The sequence below is a fragment of the Taurulus bubalis genome, assembly GCF_910589615.1.
Source record: "Taurulus bubalis genome assembly, chromosome: 8".
NCBI classification, from domain to species: domain Eukaryota; kingdom Metazoa; phylum Chordata; class Actinopteri; order Perciformes; family Cottidae; genus Taurulus; species Taurulus bubalis.
In genome coordinates, this window is record NC_136596.1 from 26,895,056 (window position 1) to 26,915,203 (window position 20,148).

The following is a 20,148-nucleotide window of genomic DNA, read 5'->3' on the forward strand; positions in this document are numbered from 1 at the left end:
ATGGCATTACTGTCCTTGATTGGCCTGCCAATTCCCCTGACCTGAACCCCATAGAGAATTTGTGGGGTATTGTGAAGAAGAAGCTGAAAGACACCAGACCTAACAATGCAAATGAGCTAAAGGCCGCTATTGAAGCATCCTGGGCATCCATACAACCTCAGCAATGCCACAGACTGATTGCCTCCATGCCACGCCGCATTGATGCAGTAATCCGTGCAAAAGGATTCCCAACCAAGTACTGAGTGCATTAATGGGCATTTTCAAAGGTTTGATTTTGTTTTGCTGTTATAAATCTTTTTTTTTTACTTGGTCTGAGGAAATATTCTAATTTTTTGAGATAGGATTTTTGAGTTTTCTTAAGATGTAAGCCATCATCAGCAATATTAAAACAATAAAAGGCTTGCAATATTTCAGTTGATTTGTAATGAATCCAGAATGCATGACATTTTTGTTTTTTTAATTGCATTACAGAAAATAAAGAACTTTATCACAATATTCTAATTTTCTGAGACAGTCCTGTATATGAGGAGTGATTCACAGCTGCGGGGACGAGGGGAGACTTTAGAGCGGCTTGAAGGTGGTTTTACTCTCGGCCCGTCCTCCGTCTATCAGCGGACGCCGCAGAGCGTTCCTCGTGACAGCTCCTCAGGCCTGGTATCCCAAAATGCGTTGAAGAATGAGAAGCAGCTTTGACCTCCAGTGGGGTCAGGCGTTTGCAGACGGTGTTTCCAAACTCGGACGAGCTCGTTAGAAATTCGCCCGCATCTAAATGCAATCTTTGAATAATTCTAATCTAATGATCCATTCATTTTAAAGGAAGTAAAATGATTATGGTAATGCAAAGCTGATATAACAATAACAAGATTTATAATTCTTAATTTCAATCAAGTAGTCTCATGTGTGAATTATGAATGATTCATTTTCTTCGCTGCTTTTATTAAAACTCCTCCTGATTGATTTAACGTGGTCACTCCGATCGGCTCTGTTTTGATCAGAGTATATTTCATTATTCATTTCACGATGATAAAACTCTGCTGCCACCAGACCGAGCTGCAACTCTGCTGGGTTTGCATATTCATAAAGAGGGTATGCTGAGGATATCTGGCGGAAGGACATCCTGCCTGTGTCCATCTCTGTGTCCTGGATCGCTGCTGGATCCTTTTGTAGGAAAAACCAAACTTTTGGGACGAAAAAAACATTTTTACAAACCAGCACGTCTCAGTCTGCCTGTCAGTCCTTTTCCACTCTCTGTGGTCGTCAGCCCCAAACCCAGTTATTCATTCTGAGGCGTCTCTGGTGGTTTGTCTCTTCGTGGAGGTTTTGTCTCCGGTCGTTTTGGAATATTTGGACCGCTGCTTGTTTCCCATGCTCAGATGAAAGTAAACATTGATATTTAGTCACGTCGGTTATTGTCACGTGAGTCGTTTGTCACCTGGTAGTCTCGTTCGTCACCGGGCTCTTTTCCTAATTCTGAATCCGTGGTTTTGTTGCCTCAACCAACCTTCCTGTGAAGACGTCATACATGCAACAATACAACTGACTCTTTCCAGTCTTTTTGTATCTCTGGCTGTTTTGCATCTGTGACATTTTGCTTCTCTTTCAGTGATATTTTGTAGGAGAAGCCTTTGTTGCCTCAACCCAACTAAGTTGTTTCCTGTCAAGACAAAGTTTATTTTGAAAAGACTGCATGCATGTGTTGAGCGGTAATGAACACAGAATGTTGTGTTTGATATCATACGGATACGTCCCATGCTGTGTTATGCTCCTGGAGAGCGACTGTGGCTCAGACAATAGAACGGGTCGTCCCTCGATCAAAAGATCAGTGGTTTGATACCCGGCTCCTCGAGGCCGTGTCCTTGGGCCAGACACCTAACCCCCCTGAGGGCCGTGCCATCAGTGTGTGAATGTACTTAGTCCTGATTGACAGGCGGCTCCTTGCATGGTAGCTCCTGTTGAGTGTAGACTTCCTTTGTTCTCCGGAGAGTCTCCTCAGGACGCACGACTGAGCCTCGGCCCCACGAGGAATCCGGCAAAAAAATAAAGCCGAAAAATGGTTTAAGTACAAAAGTATTTACTTTGAATATGATAGAAGACAATTACACATTAAATCATACAATATGAAGAAATAAATACAAACTCATATCCCGTGGAATAGAGGTTTTGCCCAACACAGACCTCAACAAGCTCTCTCGAAAAGTCCCACAATCCCGTCTCTTTATCTGCTTGGAAGCCCTACGAGAAACTCCCACTATTGCTCAATACATGTACCGGTACTTTTCATCGCTGCTTTGGCATAATTTGGAACACAAGGTAATTATAAAAATAGTTGAGACTGTATGATATAAAACCTTTTAAACCTAACACCCCTGTCATCAGTGTGTGCATTGGTATGGATGATGGCATGTAGTGTTAAAGCGCTTTGAGTGGTCGTATACATGCACAAGTCCATGTACCATTACTTTTAGAGGAGGATAGGCCGTCGGCCAGTGAATCTCACAAGAGTTTTTGCAAGTTTGAACAACTTGTGGTTTACCGTGAAGACAGCATCCAGCAGAAAGAAGAGCAAATAAAGCTGCAGCTCACCAACTCAAACTGAGATTCCAGGGTTAGTAGATCAGAGGCTTATATTTGAGCTTTCTATATTTCTAGACTTGAATCTAATGCTGAGAGATTGCACTCGACATCAAGCTGTAAATATGATGGTTTCTTTACAACCGGCATGAGTATACTCTATAAATATTTTACACAAGGTTAAATTTGAGGACTTTAAAGAACTTTCACCTTTTCCTCCAGGCTACTTCTGATCGACTCTGGAAAATCCATCACAGCTGGACATGCTCTTGATTGGCTCACCCAAAATCCTTCAAATCAGGTCAGTTTGCGGTTTTGAACTGCAGAGGCTCACCTCGGTGGAATTAGAGGTGCTTCAGTATCGAGTTCTGACTGCGAGGACTTACTGAGGGAACGTTTTACTGAGCTGTTTATTTTCAAAATAAAGGATAAAGTGGGTTTTTTGTTAGCTTTTTCCCCTTGCGCGATTTGAGAATGACTAACCCCAACAGAATCACATTAAAATGGAGCAATTACTTGATTATTTATTGTTGGCTCCTCTCCTCACTTCTTGTCCTATTCTCTATCATTACAGGCCACAACAACAGAGGTCAACCCGGTCCTCGTCTCAGGCGGTCCGCTTATCCTCACAGACTGTTTGCTTCTTCCATTCTCATGAATTAATCATGTGACAGACATCCCACTCTCTTCAAGGCTCTTTCCTCAACACAACTCTCTGTGAGGATTTACTTCTTTAAAAGTCTAACGGTGTCGTTCTCTTTTATGTGGATTTTGTTTTCATTCATGTCTCATGTTAACATGTTTAGTGTACGTTGAAACACATTGATTCATTTATATAAAAGGTCACAAAATACATTCATGGATTTGATCCTGTACATTGCAACCTTCTTTCCCCTAATATATTTCATATACGTGCAACTGAAAATACAAAGAAAAATGTAGATAGGAAAAACACTTCAGTCAGTAAATGAATGAAAAACGTTGTCATCCATAGCAATGGGGCCCATCTCAGTGGAGCCAAATCCTTTAGATCCTTAAGACTGTCCGCACTGTTATTTGCAAGTGACCCGATCAGATTTACTACGTCCAAGTTCTCCCTTGAATCCTCGGAGTCAAGTGGCGCTGCAGAACCCCTTGGTCCCAACAGAGAAACTCAGTGATGGAGGATGCTGGTATGCACTGCGATGTGAGGGGGCAGCTGCAGAGAGTGAACATGAAGAGGTGAGGTGCGTGCACAGCCTTAAGCGAGCAGCGGTTAAGTTGAGGTTCAGCGGCCAGAGCGTCCACGCCGAGACGCATCTGTAGAAATACGATTAGAGTCGAGTTTTAGACCAAACGAAGCTCGAGCGTGAGTTCAGACAGGTAGACTATACTTGTGCAAGCTTCAGCCTGTAGTTCAGGGGTGGCCAACCAGTCAGAGACTAAGAGCCACATTTTTTACTGTGTTACCGCAAAGAGCCACATCATACTTTCCCCCCGTGAGCCAAAAATTAAAATCACAGATCAAACTTAACAGATGAAAATAACAAAGACAAAGATTAAACACACGTTATTATATTAACTTTGTTCAAAGCTTTTTTGTCACAGTTGAGAAGGACATAAGTCTAATAAGAACATGCATGTGGTCTGGGGCAGTGGTTCAACTGGTCTGGCTGCAGGACCCACCATCACCCTGAATGACAAGCCGCGACCAAAGCGAGGAACATTTTCAACTTCTCAATTTGATTTAATGAAAATATGGCGCCGTTTGAAAGTGAGATAGTGTCACAGTATGCCAAACACAGAAATATTCCCTTTCACGGAATGAAGCGAACTATCACAAATAGTCCGATGTATAAACTCACGCAAGTAAAGTGTGCAGCATTGAGGAGTGTGTGAATATTCAATTCAGTTTATTTTATATAGCCCAAAATCACAAATTAAAATATGCAATCTGTAACATAACATCCTGTCCCGGGACCTCACATCAGATCAGGAAAAACTCCCCAAATAAAGATAGTAAAAACCCTTTCACAGGGAAAACAGGAAGAAGCCTTCATAGAGCAACTGAGGAGGATCCCTCTCCAGGATGGACAGAAGAATAGATGTCATGTGACCAGAATGAACAACGAAACAGAGTTACAGCACATTACATCAATATGACTGAAATTGAATAAATTGCACTCTGCCGCATTAAAAAATCCCTTCAAAATAAAAGCACAGGATTTTTTAAATTTTTTTCATGTAAAATGACCGTACTGACGGACTGCAAACAGGTCCGCGATTTCATGGCTTTTAAGCCGTCGCGCCTTGAGTTCGACACCAGTGGTCTAAAGTATTTGCAAAATCAATAAAAAGTAAAAAAAGAAAAAAAAACTTCGATATGAACGCAAGAGCCGCATGAAACCAGGCAAAGAGCCGCGGGTTGGCCAGGCCTGCTGTAGTTTATTTCTCATACATCAGTCATTCTCTTCTTCATGCGTCCTCATCATGTCCTTGCTGTCACTGTTCAGGGCAGACGGCCCTCCATTACGCAACTCCCTGTAGAGTCCAAGCGCCAAAGACTTATGATCACATATCACCTGTTAATAATAAACAATGATCTTTCCTTCATCTGACTCGTCTCTCTTGATTGAAATGTGGTTTGGATTTGCAAAAACCACTGCATGCATTTCGTGTGAGATTTTTGAGATCCAGACTTAAAAATCAATCAGATTTGAGCCGACAGTCTGATCAAGGTCTTAGTTTATCTTCGTGGTTCGTATCAGTTCCTCAGTTCAATTTGCTTAAAGGACACTCGAGGAGAGGCTCTTTGGAGGCCATTTAGGATGACGCTTAGCGGTAACATCAGATCCTTTCTGAACACGGCCTGAGGCCTTTCAATTTGATCGTAACACTGAAGACCTGCCCCTTCAGGCGTGCAAGGACCATGTACCAAGCTGTGCACCATGCAAGGACCCGTTACTGCCTCGTTAATATTCTGCCTGCTACTTAAACTAACTGAATATAGACACTGTACAAACATTTATCTGTGTAGCTACTGAAAGCATAATTCCAACATTTACAGAGCTTTTCTCTGCACACACGCAAACACAACACTATGGCAAATGCAACTCGGCAATGATCACCATGCACAGCTCTGTAAAAACACAACAAAGACATACATCCAAAGCAATAGGCCTGCCACTCGGCGAGGCCTAATGCCTGCTTTTGTTCCAATCTTCCTGGCTTGCAAAGGGAATAGGAAATGTCGGGGCAAATATTCCTCAAACAGCAGAATAATTACAGCAGCAGCGGAAACGGCAGGGGGGCCAGGCCACACCCCCCAAAACACAACAACACAGAGATCAGGGGCTGATGAGGTGGCAGCGCTCAAGAAACACGGTACAAACACTATCTGATTACGTTAACTGTGCTGCCTTGATGCTGTCTGTTAGTGTCGAGAGCGAAGTTTTCACTGTTTTTTTCCCTGCTGTTTGAACACAGTTTTCATCAGGCTGCGTTATAAGATTATGGTTTGGATGGGATTTTTTTTTCTTGAAGGATTGAGGTATATCTGGATTGTCATGCTATGCTCTAATCTCATAACCTCTCACAGGGTGCATGGGAATACGGTTTAGGCATATGAGAGTCACTCCTCGACACAGGGCGACTATCACTCCAGCACACTCGCCTTCTGACGAGGGTTTGGATCTCGCCTTCATCTTATCGGCTCTGGCGCTGCATTCTCGGCATTCTGTTTAAAGCCACTGCCGCTGCCGATGGCCTCACACATCCTTGGAGAAAGCTCTCGCCGGCTCTGCCCTGTAATCACAGAGGCGCGCAGGCACAATGCATCTGAACCATGTTGTGAGTAGATAGCACCCAGGGATCAGACAGCCATCACGAGCTCCAAGGAGCCCCAGCGGCGTGATGATAATCGAACATCTAATCAACCAGGTCTTTTGGAGATGTGATATCAAATGATCCAGATAAGTGCACAGGCAAGTGGGAGCTGTGGAGCGAGGAGGATGTGCAACTGTGTGGGTGTGGTGCACAGACAGCAGCTGAGGAGACTGAAGGTAAGGCTCACGGTCTTCTCAGACCAAAGTGTGGCTTTTTTTTTCTGTAGCTGTTTCGATTACCACAGATGTGTGAATGCTGATAATAATGAGACAACAAATTATAAACAATGACCATTGCTCACGCGATCAATAGGTGTTCTCGGACATCAATGTCATTATCTTTGTACCATCCCACAACAATATGGATATTGATCTTGCAATTTAGTGTTCTCTCTGACGAACAAAGAAGATTATGGAGACAACAAACAAAGACAAGCAGAGCAGGTGAACTTTGCTGCGTGTCATGTTGTGAAGATGCCAACAGATATATTTAGTAAATGTTGAACATTTTAGTGTCTGTTTTTTCTCAATTCATTTAGAACAGCCAAGGACTGAGTGTCGTGTGGAGCCCTGGAGGTATTTAACCTGGCCGCAATAAACTGACCATGATGCCTTGTATTGGCCGTGTGTTATCATCATAAACACACACGTAAGACATGGAAACTAGTGCAATGAAGCCCAGCATTCACACTTGTTACATGCTTCATGGGAAATAGAACTACATTTGGGATAACAAGCCCATCTCCAATGTGCAGAGCTGAATGTGGGTTTATTGTAGTAAGGAGAGCTTATGAAACGATGATAGTGTGACAATGCATAACTTACATTTCTGGTGGAATGCATGGAACGGGAACATAAGTGCTGGCCATGGTGTGAAGGGTTTGCACCCTGTGTGAAAAGGCCTTTAGCGTTGGCTGACACTATGTTGAAAGTAGGCTTGTCCTTACCTAATGCAACCTGGATTGTTCCGTTCAGATTCAAAATCTCTATCACACAGAAGTCCTAGCCAGGATGGCAGCAGAGACGTTTCACACACACAAAAAGTACTAGATGTTGACATAAAAGCACAAACAAACTTAAAAAACCTCAGAAATCCACACAAGAAGAAAACTTATTAAAGCAAACAGCTGATTGCGTCAACCAATGGATGAGCAGGGTTCTTCAATAACAGGGCTGACTGTTGGTAGCAGTCCTGAAGACATCCCAGTCTGTACAGTACAGGATGCAAAGATCCAACACAGGTCTGGAATCTCCTGTCTTCATGAGTACCAGGAAGTACACAGAGTAAAAACCTTCCTTTCTGTTAGCGGGATGACAGAAACAGCCAGTTTCTGTAAAAAGGTCTCTGCGGAGAGGTAATCCATCTCCTTCTCGGAGGATAGATTCACCTCCTTAACACTCATGAACAGAGGAGGAACACAGCTGGAGAAAATAACACTGTCCTGTCCGTCCGTTCCAGTAGCGTGATGTCCTGTCTCACACCTTCAGTAAATGGCTGGTCCATTCCCTGAACGCATCGCTGCTTGAAAAAGCTGCAGCAGACGTCCAATCCCACCCGCTGATGTAGAACATGGGTACGGCCGAGCCGGAAATGAGCTTTGTGAATGCATCGCCGGCTCGTCTTAATACCTTTTTTTACACATTTCCATCATATTAAACACAATCTCAACATCAGCAGGAAGCAGATTGGGGGCAGAACAGCCTCTGCGTTGCATCACGTGTCTGTGTGCAGGAGGATGTCTGTGTGTCCAGATTCATCTCTTTCCGTGGTGCCTCCTTGCAATCTTTCCACACGAGCATCATTTGCATACTACATGTCAAATAAATCAGGACACGGCTTCATAGACGGGTTCTGAGGGAGGCAGCGCACACAGCCTGTTATTGCATTTATACTTCAACATCAACGGACATTGGGAGTGCTGGGAGGAGGAGGAAAGCAATAGATTCAAATCAAATGATACATTTATTTATTTTTCATTTGAAAAGGAGCAGTCTATGGGGGGTGCATGCGTAAAAATCCAGAGCACCCTCAGTATTGGGTTAAAGTGGTTCGGTGCAGGGCAGATGATGGGGGCAGAACATCCAGAAGACCTCTGTGATGAGCGACAAGGTGCCAGTTAACATAGGAGACAAGGAGGTCACCAGCTGTGACGGTTTCAGGTCCATTCTGAGGGACGTAAGCCAAAGGAAGGAACATGTGGATGAGACGAGGACTGTAGTGGACAGAGATGAGGAGGAGGCTGAAGGCCATTGACCGTAATGCCGTTTCCTGTATTTATGTTTGTATTCAGTAGGTAAATATGCTACATTATGTAAATGTTTGGGATTTTTGTTTAAATCTACATGATTTCATCCTTCAAATGAGGTACATGTTCACGTTCTTATTAAATGCAGGCTGATATTAATGATAATGCTAACAACGGGCATGACAATGAGTCTAAACATGTTTTATATTGTTTATTCAGTTCATTAACATAAAAATAACTCAGCACCTCTGAAAAGATTTTCTCTCGTGTAAGAAGTAGAAATGTCGCAGTTGTTAAAAAAATATGCTGGACTTCTGGGGGGAAGGTGTTTCTCCGTGAAAATGGCATATTGATAGATTTGACATGTTTTAACATATGTTCCAACTCCACTGTTAAGTTTGAAAATCTATCTAATCTATAGAAGCAGCACCGCGGCCCCTACTCCTTTAGAAGCGTGATCGCATTTAATCCTTTTTTACATAAATCTGGAACAGAAAGGTGAAGCCGTAATGAACACATCGTTTTGCCTCTCTTCCCCTCCACATGTAGCACCAGGAACCCGGCCGCCTGTTACACATTAGCATGTGAACAGAAGTATATTTACATACATTGACAGGTGTTGTGCACCTGCCTGGGCTCTGTTTCCCACAGGCATCTTAACGCTGAGCGGTGAGGCTTTTCTTAAGGCCCTGGGCCATTTGAAAACTGTGCAGACTGTGAAAAAAAGATTGGATTTGGTAAAAAAAAAACAACAACTTTCAAACACCTTGCAGCGACGCGTTTAAATGCTATAAATTGTCTTTGATGTAATCGAGATATGATTTTGCGAAATGGTCCGCTCTTATTTTGGAATAACGACCGCGCATCTTCCTGTCGCAAAAATTTACATATTATGTACCTCAGCGGGATTTACGGATTTATGACTTTGTTGCCCAGGCATAAACCAAACTCAACTCGGACAGTAATATACGTGAAACATCGGCAGCTGTAAATCGGATCCCAGTGCAGCAGGTGAGCCAGGAGCCAGGAGCTAGGAGCCAGGAGCTAGGAGCCAGGAGCCATGAGTCCGGAGCCTGGGGCCAGGAGCCAGGAGCACTGCAGGGCCAGGAGCCAGGAGCACTGCAGGGCCAGGAGCCAGGAGCACTGCAGGGCCAGGAGCACTGCAGGGCCAGGAGCACTGCAGGGCCAGGAGCCAGGAGCACTGCAGGGTCAGGAGCACTGCAGGGTCAGGAGCCAGGAGCACTGCAGGGCCAGGAGCCAGGAGCACTGCAGGGCCAGGAGCCAGGAGCACTGCAGGGTCAGGAGCACTGCAGGGTCAGGAGCACTGCAGGGCCAGGAGCCAGGAGCACTGCAGGGCCAGGAGCCAAGAGCACTGCAGGGTCACGAGCTTTTGGAGGCCGACACCAGAAGTTAGCGTCGAACCGACACCCTCGAAAAAATGCTCATTGAATGTTCCATTGGATTTTGGACCATAAGCTCTGTGGCAAACCAAACATTCACGATGCCCGTTTTCTTCAGCAAGATAACCTCCACAAACAAAAGATTGCTTTTTATGACTTTTGAAACGCAAAGAAGGAAGAAGCTAACGTTGGGCTCCAAACCAACTAATAATTGTCTCATGATCATCTTCTACAAAATGTTGCTATTGGTGCTTTCAGGGCATCTGAATGGTCATTATACTGTATGTAGACACGTTTAAGGTAAGAAGTGGTGTTTTGCTGTCACACTTGATGCCGTAAAGCAAAACATGGAAATCTCTCACGCTCGTCTTCACCACAAGACTTCTGGCATCAAACACACAGCAAAAACATTGACTTTCAAAAGTGCAAACAAGTCAACTTATGCACGGGTTCAGGACTCAATCAATCCTCACCATATCACCGCCGTCACGTCAATGAGAAAGACACCTTGCAGGACACTGATCCACCACTATCTGCTTCCCCCAGCGGAGCAGGTCAACCCGGCCCCTCCTCCCTCCATACTTGTCCTCTCCTCTTCACCTGTGCTTCACTTTGATTCCGCCTTCACTGCAATATTGCCTCTCAGCAAGCCGTGTGATTAGGGAGGGGAGCATTAGCGGTCATCTTAGTGCCAGATAAAACGATTTTAATTAAGATGTTTGTGTACAGTTTCGATTAAGCAGGTCTGGTTAATTAAAGTCCGGGTTATTTTAAGCAGCTAATTAAATCTAATTTCAACAGAGGCGGGATATATGTGAGGGCCGATAAGAATTGCCAATATCGTTATTTACAAATTTTAATGTTTACTTCATTAAAATGACATGTGGAGGTTCAAAAGGTAATCCCAACACAAACATGCTGATTGCCTATTGCAAACACACATCATGGGTGTTTTTCCAATATGAAATCCCCCTACATGTATGTACAGCTGAAGGTGGCTTTTCTTCCTATAGAAACACGATTCGCAATACTCGGTCGCACCCATCTGAGAGCAACCCGTAATTCCCCGATGAGTGATGGATTTAAAAGTGAGCAGCGACACATTTTGAGTACTAAATATACAAAACAGCACAAAGTAAAAATAAACAGTCAAAAGACACGTCTCCTCTGCTGAAATGATGTCGTGTCTCAGTGAGCGCGTGAGGATGAAGTTATAATATATGAGGTGAGAAGGGTTTTTATTATTTGCCAGCAGGAAATGTGGAGCCCGGAAATTTAGTGCCGCACAAAAATTAATCATGGCTGCGATGCGAGATTTCTGTCTATGAATCAAGGTCGTTATTGGATTTCAGAAACAAAAGTCTGCATAGACCTCGTGTATTCGATTACATCCTAACTACTCACAATAGAGATAGTGTTTTTTAGTTTGTGTGTGTGTGTTTTCATTAAGGGCTATCTTATATAGATTAACTCATCTTCACTCCTCGAGGGGATTCACTCTGCAAGCGGTTTGAGAAGAGGGAGGACGTCACCCCCTTTGTTTCCAAAACGCCGCCCCCTCTCCTCGCCCTCCACTGGCAGCAGAGAGCGCTCTGGCTGAGGGGCTGCTTCGATGAGCATGTTGTCATACGTTGATCCTACCGTTTGGCCGAGGTTTGTGCAAGTTAGAAGCCTTTTAACACAGACAAAGAAGGAAGAAACCTCAGGAAGAGCTACAGGGGAGGGATCTCTCTCCCAGGGTGGACAGAAGTGTGATAGATGTCTTAAAAATTACAACATAGTCGATCCAAATGAAAGCAATGACAGAAGTAATAGCAGTAGTAGCACCAATAATCGCAGAGTGATGGAAACATGATGGCTATTAACAATGATAACAGCAGCAATGGGTATAATAGAATAAATGTGTGGCGCAGTCCGTTTTGCTGAAGCAGGTGATGGGAGGGGGGCTTGAACCGATAACCTTTGGAAAGTCGCACTTAGTTTCTCCCCATTTGAGTTAGCATCGAGCTAAACAGGAAGTTAGCCGAAAGACTGGTGCCAAAGTCAGGTGAGGCCAGAAAGAAAGGATGTAAGATTTGTGACGTTTTACTATCTATGGAAGATAATAAAAGAACACCACACCACACTTTTTTTTCGGGCGTTACCTTAACCCTTCAGGGTCTTAGGCCTTTTTCTTGAATTTACATCATTTCTTAATTTCACCTTTTAAAAAGGCACTTGCACATATGAGATATATATATTCAATTCAATTCAGTTTATTTTATATAGCCCAAAATCACGAATTAAAGTTAGCCTCGGAGGGCTTTACAATCTGTTCACATACGACATCCCTGTCCCGGGACCTCACATCGGATCAGGAACAACTCCCCCAAATATTAGAGAAAACCCTTTCATGGGGAAAAAAGGAAGAAACCTGATGTAACCCATGTGTTACATCAACAATTGCAGAACAATCTCAGCTCTCTGTATAATGAGGCACCATTGTCCTGAGGCACAAGTGTAAAGAGATAATATGGCCCTAAAGCTAAAAAATGGAAGCTTGATTTTTGAAATTCTTCATATCTCTACTCATAACTTTACTCATGTGGACAAAATGATCTGGTGATAGAAAGTGTTGTCTTCATCAAAATGAGAGAGGGGCTGAGATAAAATGGGACTGAGGAATACAGACCAAGCTTCATGGGGCAAATGAAAAATTATTACAACAAAACAAAATATTCACTATATCTGAGTCAAAACGTGTACTAAAAAGAAAAACAAACTATTTACTATGTTAACTAAACAGCTGATCGGAGCTGAGCTGCCGTCTCTGTGGAAAGTGTTGTTCTGCAGGAGAACACTGGTTTTCAGGTGGTAGTGTGTTGTCTATCTAACTGAAAACCAGTGTATCTTTGCAGCGTAGGTGGGTGGGTAGGTCCTTAGGGATTTCCTGAGTGTTCATTGTGAAGTTTCACACAAAATGTCGACGGAGACCTGAATCGAAAGGGTTACGACATGACACACTTTGTGATTACATTACAGTTGCATCATCACTCGGAACCCCAACACCTGCCAGCTGAATGGAAAAGCAGGTTTTCTAAGAACAAAAGCCAAAACTACATTTATTATCCAAGCCAGAAGCTGCAAAAACCGTTGCCATGGTCTGACGGCCCCTAAACAAATCATGTGAGACAAACGATTCGGTAAAAAAAAAAAACAGCCAAAAAGAGTTTATTCTCTCCCCAAATAAATGTTTTGCTTTCACCAGATCCTGTAAAAACCAAAACATTCTGACGCTCCTCAGCGCTACTAGGAGGTCATGAATAATTAGTTTGAGACCAACAGTCACATGACAACAAATTGGACTGAACTGCAGGCTTGTGAACACAGAGAGGAGAGGCTCGAAGTAGAGGTTGTAGAAATGTGAATCGGTTAATATATATATAGCACGTGGAGCCTTCACTTCTTTGCGACATTAGCACGTGGTGTCGTGGCTTGCACTGTAACCTCCCAGCAAGAGAGGTCTGGGTTCCTTCTCTGTGGAGTTTGCACGTTCTCCCCATGGTTCTCCGGCTTTCTCCCACAGTCCAAAGACACGCAGCTCAGGTTAACTGGAGAATCTAAATTGCCCGTAGGTGTGAATAGTTGAATATGAGCCCTGATTTAAAATGGCGGCTTGTCCAAGGTGAACACTTCCTTCACCCAATGTCAGCTGGGATCGGCTCCAGCACCTCGCAACCCTGAATAGGATAAATGGTTTGGATAATGGAAAGGACTTATGGCATGGCATTATCCTGCACAAAAGACATGTTTGAAGTATCTCTGCTTCTATCCACGATTGTGTCGTTTCCATAGAAGTAAAGGATTTATATATTGCAGGGAAAATCAAGGCCACAGAGAGTGAAATGTGACAGGAAAAAAAAAAGAAAAACGCATGGAAAACTGCATTGTGGTTCAGAGGGTTAACCACAGCCACTCAAGGAATTCTATAAGCTTCGCTTTATATGAAAAAAATATATCCTGTGAAGTATCTGCAAATCTGCACGGTAACGGGTTCTATGCTGCCGTTCAAACTCTGCAGAGATTAACACCCCAATAAAACGCTACACAGCAAGCGACGCGGGGAAACATCCGGCTGTCATGAATAAACCAGAGAGTCGCTGAAGAAGCGCGCAGCAGTTCAGCTGCTGTGTCGCATACGTCCATAAAGCTGTTGAGACACTGGCACAGGCTTTATCAGATCCTCATTCTGTGTCCTCCGTTTAATAGAGCTCCGACACACTAATTTGAAACAAGTTTCCTGCAAGCAGATCAAAGCTGACACAAAGTAGCGACTGCTGCGCGGTAACTCAGCGGCGTGTTTGTTTACAGCCCAGCGTTAGCATACGAAGCAGAGGGGAGAAAAATAGATCTGTTTAGCACATGACAGCTTCCATCAATCAGGTTTGAGTCCTGGAAGGTTGAGACACTGGGGGGATCAAACACGCCTCCCGTCTGTCACCCCCCGTCACTTGACTCTAACCAGGCGGGAGGCGCCACCCTCTCTCTCTCTCTGGGGAAACGAGGTGCGTTTCCACCACGGCACACAAACAATTCATAGGACAACATCCCACAAGGGAGAAGGGACGGTACGTGATGTATGATCTTGATGTTCAAGAAAAAAAAATGCATATCATGTTTGACAAGTACATGCTAGAGAAACAGTTCCAGTATTACCAATTGTGTGTGTGTGTGTGTGTGTGTGTGTGTTCGGCGGAGTCATAAAACCTTGCATACGCCTGCCATCGAGTCATTTCCCTTTATAAATCCCAAATCAACCTGTAGATGTGCGCAGCTGGACCCGCCTCACACCCCGCCCTCTACACGCCCACATTTAACCACAAACGGTCCACAATGCAAAGCACCTTATGAATGTTGGTGCGTAGAAATGAGCTGCTGATCAGTCGGCCTTTATGGTGAATCTCAGAAACTGATTGCCTCATATTATTTCCCAGCCCGAACAGTGCCAGAATATATATCATGCAACATAACACATCACGAGTGTCACTGTAGTATTTATGTTATCAGACAGATTGCTTACATTTTTTTGAAAGATGAACACTATTTATTCATGTATTTATGTTTTCTTATGGCTTATGGTTTCCAGTGTGTCTGTGTTCAGTATGCTGCATCTGTCCTATAATAAACCATGAATGAAACAATAAAGTAGTGTTCACTGCAGCGATTTTACTCACTATATTTGACAGATGATGATAATTTCATCATCTGATCCTCAAGCTGACCACGAGTGTCTGCGCTGATGAAATATGAAGCAAAATTTGATTTGAGGTTTGAGATGGTTTATATCTTTTACAATAGAAAGGTGCTTATGAAACAGCTATAGCTTACGAGTACAAGCACAACTAACACTCCTAGTTTGAATGTTCATGATAAAGAAGATTTAGTGCAAAGTAACATGGGAAATGAAGTGTTTTAAATGGTATCATTATACGTGTAATGGTGCCTCTAACATTTAATTTCTACAGCTGGCTTCTCCACCACCAGTTCTCCACCATCTGCGAGTCCAAGATGTCTGTACATGGGTCAGTTTCCAAACAAGTGATCACCTTCTCCCGTCAAGTTTGTTTTAATAGATCACAACGCCTGCGCCTCCTTCAGACCCCACTTTGTGCACTATGGTTATAAATGAGACCCCCGGTCTTGAGTTGTGCTTCTGAGTCCTAACCTTCCTTCCTTTGTTAAGAAGAAATTATCCTTTATCATCCTCTTGGGGAAATTGGTCTCTGCATTTAACCCACCCTTAGTAATCAAGGAGCAGTGTGCTGCCCTGTGAGGGGCCCGGGAGCAACTGGGGGTTCAGTGTCTTGTTCAAGGACACTACGGCATGAGAACTATGGGGAGACCGGGGATGGAACCGGCTACCTTGTGGTTTCAGAACGACCACTCTCCCCATGAGCTGCAGCTGCCCCGTTCCTCTCTTTTAACAGTTGATGAACAGCAGTAATTTACCCCCAACAACACCAACAAATCCTCTTGCTGTAACTATAATTATTTTCATTTCCTTGAATTTCTTTTCAATTCCAGACGAAATGTTAATTCTGTAGAGTTGTAATAGTTTAGTTTCTCAAAATTGGACTTGCACATGTATAATAAAAAAATGTTTAATGTGTACATTACAACGCATGAGAGATGATACTTAATAAGGGATATCATTATGAAGGATATGTAATTATATGCATAATAAGATCACTGTATGTTTTATTACTGTAAACTGTTCAGGAGTGAATGGAGCTTTAAAATCATTGTTATTGCATTTGTTAGGAATGTGGGACTGTCTCTTTAAGAAGAAGAAATTGTTCCTTTGTCTGCTGTTCAGGCGATGGAGTGGGACATTGAAACACCGGAAGTTGAAGGACTTCAGTTGAGCGGACTGTTTTGGGGAAGAATCTACCTTTTTATGTGAAGAGAAGAAGAAGAACTCCACCCCTGGTAGCGTAGGACCAAAGAACACAGGGAGAAGGGATTCAGGGGAAAGGGACTAATTAATGAGGAGGCAGTATGCCCGTGTTTGAGACTGCAACTAACATGCGCCGTGGAAGAACGAGGTTCTTTCAGCTTCATAGACCGTGAGAGAGACAGCTAACTGTTTACAGTCTGTGGATCTTGCCGAGAATTTGAAGGACCTTCCATCGAGCACTGCATTCATTCATTTTTATTATAACTCATTGAACTTTTGGACATTTCTCCACACAACCTCCCAGGATTTTTGATCATATCCTTTAATTCAAAGAAGCAAATTGCATGCTTCCCGTCTCACACAAGGCGTCTATCTTTTCTTACCTCTGGTTGTGATTATTTCAGTATTCTTTACTCTCTTTGGACATTTAGTCTCCCCATGCTGCTTATTTGCAAAGTAAACACAGTCTGGTTCTTTCTCACCGTCTCTTTCACATTCATTCTTCCCACATTTACCACATGGGGCAAAAATGACACCTTCACACAGACAGACTGGCCAAACTTCCTGTTTGGGAACACAAGGTCCAAAAAGTGTGGTTAGGCTCAGCTGCAGAGGGAGAGTGGAGGAGCGGTTCAGGGAACAGGTGCCGGGACGAGGTATAATCAGCCTCAGCTGGGTACAATTGGTGTGTGTCTCCCATATAAGACAGGAGTAGTGACTGGGGACGAGAGAGAGCAGGTAGCAGAGGCGACACAGCTGACACTGTCGAGGAAACGACGAGAGAGCCAATACCTACATACCTGTCGGAAATAAAGTTGATTAAGAAACTGCAAACTACTGCGTGTTGCCCTCTTTGTGCTGGCCGAGACTCACGGGGGTAACGGGGATACAATCTAAAAGCAGGTCACTGGATCAACGTAGCCTCATGCAACGGTCCGCACGATATCCTACGACGGTCTGCAACATGTGTCAAATCACGCTCGTTACTTGCAGAAGTTCTTTTCTAAATACACTTCTATCTTCCCAGGAGACTCAGTTAGGTTTAGTCGACAACACTAGTTAGTTAGGTTTAGGAATACATCGTTGTTTGTGTTAAAATAACCAGGGAAGTACCGTTACTTTTTTAAGTATGCGCTTTGAAACGCAGTGGCAGTTTTCTTCCAACAACTCCTGTTTCCTCTCTTGATCACTGGGCTCATTCAGAGAATCTGACGAGGCTGCATTCAACCAGTGAGAAGGAGTGGCCCAGCGGGTGACGAATCAAAACCGAAGCTCGGATACGAACAGACAGATATGATCAATCAGAAACTTTCTATGTCAATCTAGTTTTGAATAATTTTATAGAAGTCAGATCAAACTGTGCGAGCAGATCAAATTCTTAACTCCTCTGTCTCAATTTAATCATTGAGACGGCTGATTATTTTAGAGAACAAAGAGCACTTTAAGATTTTAAACTATAGACCAGAGGAAGGCTATTCCTTTGGATCTAAATTCAGGAAGTATGACAATATGGCCGAAAGCTCATATTGCAGTTAGATTGAGCGCATGTCGGAATTGGTCGGGTGGAGGTGCTTTCCAAAGCTGTTTGAACATCTGTCGTGCAGTTGTGCTGCAAGTATATTGACAAAATGTTAAACCACTCCTTCAAAAGGTCCTGAGTATGTGGGTATCTCTGGGGGGAAAGCATATGATGTAATCATTTCATAATTAAATGAATTGCATGTTGTAAACGTTCAAAGAGCTATCAAAGAAAAAAATCAAAGAGCTATACAGTAGTTATAGGAAGATCCACAAATCCACTAATCCACAAGCTATATCCACTGGTGTGCAAGGGAAGGGTTAAATATCAGAGAAGAGAGGGAATAGTTTGGGAATAACAACTCAGGCCAACTCAGGTACGCAGGCCGTGTTAGTGTTTACCCAAAGAGTTTTGGCAGGAGGTAAGCCTTTCTGGTCACTGTGACCTGGAGCATATTGAAGCCCTCTAAGGGCCTAGCAGGAAAGGAATGCAGGCCTCCGTGACGCCAGTAGCATCTGGTAGTTGCACAATGGTTAAACAACAGGACAAGAGGTTACAGGGTCACAATAACAACTGTTTGTACGAACTGGGGGGAGGGAGCCGCCGATCACATTGCCGAAAAACGTTAGTTAGTAAGTGATCAGGCATTGGTTAAGGTTGATAGAAGGATGGCCGTTGGTTCTGACACCATCAGGGGGGAGGGTGGTGATGACGTGCAATTGAGTGAGTATAAACTAGGTGTTTGTGAGAACATCGAAAGTTGGGGGCATTGGAATTGAGAGGGGACCTATGCTCTTTTATTCTGTTGCCAGCCGGAACCGATCTTTTTGTTCATAAACTTGCTGTTTGTGAATAAACTGGCGTGGATCACATCATCATCCTGTCTCTGTGCATCTGTGATTCCTGGGGATTTCCTGATTGACCCGTCGGACTGAGGTTGAGAAGTACTCAGTAAAAAGTCGAGAGCGTTATCCATTGGCGGGACACCCACCGGCCCGGTGAGGCCGATCATCGGCAAAATAGACATCTTCTTCAACGTCCTGTGTTGAGTGGGTCTTTGGAAACATACTCAAGGGGCCGGATGTATCGACAAAGCTACCATCGAACAAACAGGAGATTGTTTCTGCACTCGTTAGCAAAGCTAGCAGTCGTGTAGCGGATCATAGTAAAAACACAAAATTAGATGTCCTAATTATTTAGACATATTGATGGAATACACTTCAGGACTGTTGAAATTATTTTTGGGGGAGGTGCATATATGTTATATATATTATATATGTTCATATTAGAAGATTGATCATGTGCACAAACTTTAAGGTGTATGTACGGAAGGACACGACTGTGATTACTCAGCACAAGGCCGCTTACTGGCTGGGGGTTAGCGTTAGCTTGTGGAGCTGCCGCAGTAAAACTAACTATATAAGCCAATTCTGGCCAAGTCAGAACAGGTTGTCAGATGGATTCAGTCATTGCACATTTACAACGCATACACCTCCATGCAACATAAATGTATATCCAAGCCCTGCTTCACGCGGCACAGGAAGCTACTATTATGTGTAAGTTGCATTATTTTTGCAATTATTACAGGAAGTCATATGATGTAAAATGATTGAGGAATGGGAGCAGAATTACATCACTCTATTCTTGTTCATGGTGGAAAAGCAAATTATTTTCAACCAGCGGCGTGGCACAAACCACCACCCACCCGCAGCTCTCTCTCCATCCCAATTACTGGGGAGCACATGGCGGCCGCTGACATGTGGAGGCAGAGCCATCGAGTGGAGGGGGGGCTGCTGGATTAGAGTGCTGGGTTTCATCTTCGGGCACAGGGTCCCCACTATCAGCCCGCATGGCCTCGAGAACTGTCGACTGACGAGTGTTTCACATAGTGTGTGTGAGTGTGTGTGTGCGTGCTCCGCGCCGTGTTAGAAAACACCATCGATCCTCCAAATGCAACACTGCCTGCCTGCACACCCCGAGAGCACCTTGCTGAATGTCAATTCCCTGAAAACTCTTGTCTTTTTCAATGAATTCACAAGTCTGTAACCCGGCTCCCGCAAATTGGATCAGAATCAGTGGAGGTTTCATTCCTCCTGGCAGTGCCTGGAGCCCA